General features: G+C 56.8%; 1 long non-coding RNA gene across 1 annotated transcript; it reads left to right on the top strand.

The window, feature by feature from the left end:
- The first annotated feature begins 202 nt into the window (after positions 1–202).
- Positions 203–5,551, top strand: LOC131275455 (uncharacterized). Its single transcript, XR_011647157.1, has 3 exons — positions 203–2,636; positions 2,739–2,912; positions 3,431–5,551. It is a non-coding gene; the product is annotated as an uncharacterized lncRNA (long non-coding RNA).
- Positions 5,552–6,100: the final 549 nt, after the last annotated feature.

Here is a 6,100-nt window from a genome sequence, read left to right as displayed (position 1 = left end):
AGTGACTGAGCACTAGCGGCCACAATAAAAGCAAAAAGCCGGGAGCGCGGGAGGCAGGCGACCGCAGCCACCGCCGGGAGCCGCCAAATCCGGACTCGGCCCGCCGAGCCCCAGCCGGGTCGGCGCGGGAGGGCGCCTGCGCGGCGAGGGACGGCGCCTGCGCGGCGAGGGACGGCGCCTGCGCGGAGAGGGCGGAGATGGCACCGCCCAAACCGGAAACGCAAAGCGGCGACGCCCGCGCTGCGCCTCCCGGGGCTCCGCGCACCCTGTCTCTCGAAGGCTCGTACTCCACCCCCCACTCCGCACACTGGGCACCAGAGAGTGTCTACAGAAGAAATGGCCCTCCACGGAGTGAGCTCTGAGACATGCCGAGTGAGGGGGAGGCGGCGCGCTGGGGAAGCCTCCCCACAGGCCGCTGGGCTGCAGTCGACCGCGTGCGCAAGGACCGCCTCGCTGCCGCGCGTGCGCAGGGGCCGCTGCCTCGCCGCGCCGCGCCACCCTCACAGTGCGCCTGCGTAGCACCGCCGCCGTGGCGGCTGCTCGGAACCGCGGCCCGTGCGCGCACGCGCCGGAGCCGCTCGCCGAGGCCGTACACTCTAGGCAGCCTATCGCGAGGCTTTTTGGGCTGCGCGGTCGGAGGCTCACGCCCTACGGGGTTTCCCTCCTGCAGAGGACACACTCATCTCGCGTGGCCACTGTCTTGGCCCGCTCCATCCACGGCCCCCGCTCTGAGCGCAGAACCCACCCTTTCCCCCGCCCGTTGCCGTGTTCTGCCGCGCGCCTGCTCTCTGCTTGCGCGTGCGCAGGAGCCACCGCCCTCTCCATTCGCCTGGCGGCCATGTTGTGCCGCGCCGTCACTGCTGCGCGCCTGCGCAGAGCCGTTTCTCGCCCTGTTCCGACCCGAGGAGCCACGTGGGCGCACGCTGAGACCGCGTTGAAGTCCATCTGTGGTCAATCAAGAAGGGTCTAGTTGTCCGCGGCCCTTGGCTCCTCCTCCTGCCCCGAAATCGCCGTTTTTTCCCGTCTGGATCCTTGGCGATCCCCAATCAGAGGGGCAGGGGCAGGGCCGAGCAGGGAGAGGGTAGAGCTGAGCCTAGTGATGGAGGGGAAGGGGCGGGGCTCGCATAAGCGCCCTCGAGGCGCGACCCCCTTGGTGACAATGAGGTCAGAGCTGTCCTCCCCCCCTGGCCAAACTCCCCCCTCCCCTTAAGCTTTGGTTACCTGCCACGAGCACCTGCCTTCCCACCCGCCGGCTGCTCACATCGCCCAGCAGCCCTGTCCCCAGGTGACACCAGGTGTCCTTCCTGAGATTTGGGGGCTGTGCTGTAGGCCCACCGTGGGCACTGACATAGGAGAAGGAACAGGGTAAGGGTGGTCCTGTTTGGGTAGGAATTACTCTCTCAATAGGCAGGGGTGCGACACCCTTGAAAGTGAAAACTTACGTCAAGAAATCTTGGCCGGGCCAGCAGCCCAGGGTTTGAAAGGAAACTGAGCCTGGGTTCAGGTGCTGGTGGGAAGAGGGACGACCTGGGGACCCCCGGAGTGGGAAGGGGTGGGGGGCAGCAGGCTGGAGCAGGACCCCTGTGGGCAAACCCCAGGCTTGGCCGTGTTAGAGCAAAGCAGGCATGCACCAATCGCAAAGTGGTGTTGAATTGGTGTTTGCTTTTAGATCACATTTCTGCTTGAAGGATATCTGCCTCTTTCTCTTTAAAAAAGGCTCGGTTCTGGAGAGTTGCAAGGGTCTCAGATCAAGGAGAATGCTGAACGCACAGAAACATCTCTGTGGCCTTTTCGAGGTCCCTTGGCACTGACGTCCACCCAGGTGGCCTGGTCCTGAGCTCCTTCGTTGCCAGTACAACTTTTGATCTGATTTCCCGGAATCATTTATGCTGGGAAGCCCTGTTCACATACACATTTCTTCTTTAGGCAATTCTCCCTGTATCGTCGCAGGTTTCCCCCGTGTCTAGTATGGGGTAATTCCTGGGACTAATGCAGAAAAGCCCTAAGGAAATGTCCTTCACCTCAATGCAGGTCCCAGCATCCTCTCTGATGTTCTCTGCTAAAGCATGTGAAAATGTAAACTGGTATATCGTTAAGAAATTTCTTTGGGAACGGGTGTTTTATCAATAGTCCTCTGGTAACGTTTTCAATGTGGCCCAAGAGCTTTGGAATAAACCATTTCAGCAAATAAAAGCTGTTTTAGAGTGGAGCTGTTTAAGAGTCTCGACAAATGAAAGTGGATGAAGGTGAGACCAAGCGACACAGTGACAGGAACAGCCAAGAGCCAAGACAGGAAACTGAGCACAAAGGAGGAGAAAAGGAGACGACAAGGCGAGACGACAAGGCGAGACGCCTCTGTCTTCCCTCGGCTGCCTTAGTAGTGTAGGTCAACACGCCCGAGCCTGCTCGCTCTTCCCTGGGCTTCTGGCGGCATCTAAGGAGCTCACTCAGATTCGTGAGTTCGAGCTTCACCCTTCCCTGCGGGACCATTATTTTTGTTGCAAAGCTGACAAGACACGTGTTAACCATCAAGTGACCCCCATGCCTGCGGACAGGGCGCGCAGGGCCACGTCGTCTGCTACTGGCCCAGCAACCTGACGCCTGCTCCACCGCAAGGAACGATTCTCAGCCCCAAGGTCAGTTGTTTTCTCCTTACTCTCCGTTATTCCTTTCCAGTCATGCCGCGTTTAAATGTCTTCATTTTTATGTGTTCATTGTTCTCTTGTTCTTTCTCACAGGAGCATGACGTGTCCTCTGCCTGTGCTCAGCTCTCCCGGGCTCTCTTCCACTAGCAGTGACATGGCTTGTTTTTTCACACCCCCTGGGCCCCCGTCTCGCTGCCCTCTCACCACACCTGCCCTCGGCCATCGCCGGGGGCTTCTGCCACCCCCTCCCTGTGAGGCCTGCTGTTGGTGGGTTCTGTGTTGCATGCAGTGTCCCAGCAGGAGGCACCGGGCTCTTTATGGTGACATGGGCAGAAGGCAGGCCAGCTGCGGGGGACGCTCAGTGTCCCAGGCCTAGGGGCCGCGCCGCCCCACCCCTCTGGAGGGAGCGAGTTCCCGGGTCCTGAGAGGGAACCTTGGACAGTTCCGAGGGCACGGGGACGAGGCTGTGACCTTCCTCGAGGCATGTGGCCTCGAATGGCCGCAGGGTCCCGTCGGCCAAAAAAGCCCTGGCAGCTGGAGGCCCTAAGGCAGCCCCTGCGCCCGGCCGAGAGCAGGGTGGGGGAGCCCGAGCTTCCTGGGTCGCGGCTCAAAATGATGCGAGTTTACCCTCAGCCCTGGGGGCTGGAAGTCTGGAATCGGGAAGCCGGCAGCCCTGGGGGGGGGGGGGGCCTTTCATGCCTCTTGGGCTTCTGGCTCTGCGGGGAATCCTTGGCGTGGCTCGGCTGAGTGACCCACTAGGAAAATTTTGCTTCCTGTCCCTGCAGCCTCAGACTCTGCTGGTCTACAGGTTTTAGTTGTGAAAGGAGGAGTGCTGTCACCAGGGAACACAGCAACGATTCCACTGAACTGGAAGTTAAACCGCCACCTGGCCACTTTGGGCTCCTCTTACCTCTGAATCAACAGTCAAAGAAGGGAATTACTGTGCTGCTGGGGTGACCGACCCTGGCTCTCAAGGGGAAACAGGACTGCATCTGCACAATGGGGTAAAGGAGAGTTTCCTGGAATACAGGAGATCCTCTGGGGCGTCTCCTCGTACTGCCATGTCCTAGGAGTAAAGTCAATGGAAAATTGCAACAACCCAATCCAAGCAGGACTACAATGGCCCAGAATCTTCAGGAATGAAAGTTTGGGTCACCCCACCAGGCAAAGAACCATGGCCAGCTGAAGTGCCTGCTGAGGGTGATGGAAACATGGAATGGGTGGTGGAAGAAGGCAGTGATAAATATGAACTTTGACCACATGACAAGTTACAGAGACAAGGAGTATTATGGTCAGGAATCTTTCCACCGTTTCATTATGATGATTGTATATGCACACAAAACAAATTTCTTTGTCTTCTTCCCCAGACTTTCCCCTTATCATATGACAAGTTGTATCCATTTCATGTCATAATATCATATTTGAGGAAGTCAAGCTTGAGAGGGAATATTACCCAAGAACGTGCACCCTGTTCTCTGTGAAATTAATGCATTTCTGGTTGTACGCAGGAGATTGAACATTGTTAGGTGGAAATGTATCTATTATGCATGCCTTTTATTGTTTTTGCTTAGAGACTAAGTATGGTTTAAGGTAATATGTATGGTTGCCAAGTTGACAAGGGGTGGGCTGTGATTGGTCAAGCTATTGTGTCAACTTGACCAGGTAATTGTGCCCAGTTGTTTGGTCAAGCAAGCACTGGGCTGTCATGCAAGGGCATTTATGGACTTCAGTCACCACTGACTTTACGGCAGTGGTAAATCATTGAGAGCTGGTTATAATTACATCCATCAGGGAGATTGCCACCAGCAATGAGTGACGCTTAACCCAATCGGTTGAATGCCTTAAAAGGGGAAGTGATTCCAGCATGGAGAGAGAATTTCCCAGCTCGTCTTTGGACAGCCAGCATTGCCTAGAATTTGTCAAGAACCTTCACTGGACTTTCCCTGCAGCCCCTGGTTGTGGACTGCCTGCGGAACCTGGACTTGTGCATCCCCACAGCTGCGTGAGCGACTCTTACGGAACCGTATACTATCGACAGACACCCTTGTTGATTCTGTTTCACTCCAGAACCCTGACTGACACACGGGGGGAGGCCCCTTCCTTGCCTCTTGGGCTTCCGGGGTCTGCGGGGACTCCTGGTGAGTCCTGGCTGGCGGCTGTGCCGCTGCGTCGCGGCCTCTCCCCGCAGTTCATGCTCCCTGTTCTCTCACTAGGCACCCGCCTGCGGGGTGAGGCCAAGTCTGGTGACCGCACCTCGAGGTCCTTCCCTGCTGCACCCGCAAACGCCCCACCCCCACGTCGGCGCAGCGGAGGCTCCGGGTGGGCGTGATGGCGGCCCCGTCACCCCCGGTGGGAGTGCCACGCCGTCTGTCGCTCACTTTCCACGAGTTCGCTGCCCTGCATGGCTTCCCAGCTCCGCATTCAGATGCGATGCCGGTACGTGAAAAGGTCTTAGGAGTATTTACACAAACAGTGGCAGATGCTGCAAGTCAGAGCTTGACTTGTTTTGCTGATTGTTTAGACCTAAGAACGTGGTGGAGAATACGTAATAATGCAGATGAGTAGAACAAAAAAATTGGGCAGGTGCTTGCAGTATTCGATAACCATATGCAGTTCAGCAGAGAAGTCATGACAAGCAGGCAATGGTCAGATGTTTCATTTTCATCTTAGTCCTTAATGCAAATGAAAATGTACACCAACGTTTATATACTTGCTACTCACAGCTGTAGTTTCCCTACAGGTGAAAATTTGCCAAAATCAGCAAAACCATCTGTGAGTCTGTGAGAGTCAGGTGGGTGTATGGAATTTATAATAAAGAGTATCGTGCATTTCATCATTTGTAAACTGCATGCTGCAGCTCGTTTTTCTTGGTTTGGTGTGTAATAAACGTATGCACACAAATGCAAGCTTGCCTCCTGTTCCTCAGAGCTGGTTGTTAACTGCACAGCCCAGCGCCTGCCCCCGCAGCCCCCTCCTCTGATTGGTCAGTCCTCCTTACTTACCACAAGAAATGCTTGAAGCTTTTTGCATCTCCAGATTATACCCCGTTCAGATACTAATTATGAATACTTAATTAATATGCCAGTAACTACACTCAGCTGGTTTCTGAGGAGATTGACCTGCTCGGTCCTGCACAGAGACCTGCCGTGACTTGTCCTAAGAGCGGCAGGTGGGTCTTCCCAGGACGCCGGCCCGGTGCCGCCCTCGTGCCGGGAGGGCCAGGGGCGCGGAGGAGCCGGAGCGGCCGAGCCCTCGAGCCCCGAGGCCGCCCTGTGGAAATACGGAAGACCAGCGCGGGAGAGGTTGAGAACGCCTCCTTTTATTTTCGTTTTCTAAGTGCACACTTGCCCTGAAGCCGGGGCGCAGCCGATTTTGTCCTTGAGGCCTCGGTCACCGCCGCCTGCCCCCGGCAGCCCGAGGCTTTGGGGCGCGGCCACCGGCCCTTGCTCGCCCTG

Source organism: Dasypus novemcinctus, chromosome 23 (assembly GCF_030445035.2).
Source record: "Dasypus novemcinctus isolate mDasNov1 chromosome 23, mDasNov1.1.hap2, whole genome shotgun sequence".
NCBI lineage: Eukaryota > Metazoa > Chordata > Mammalia > Cingulata > Dasypodidae > Dasypus > Dasypus novemcinctus.
This window is presented reverse-complemented; position numbering and strand designations above follow the sequence as displayed.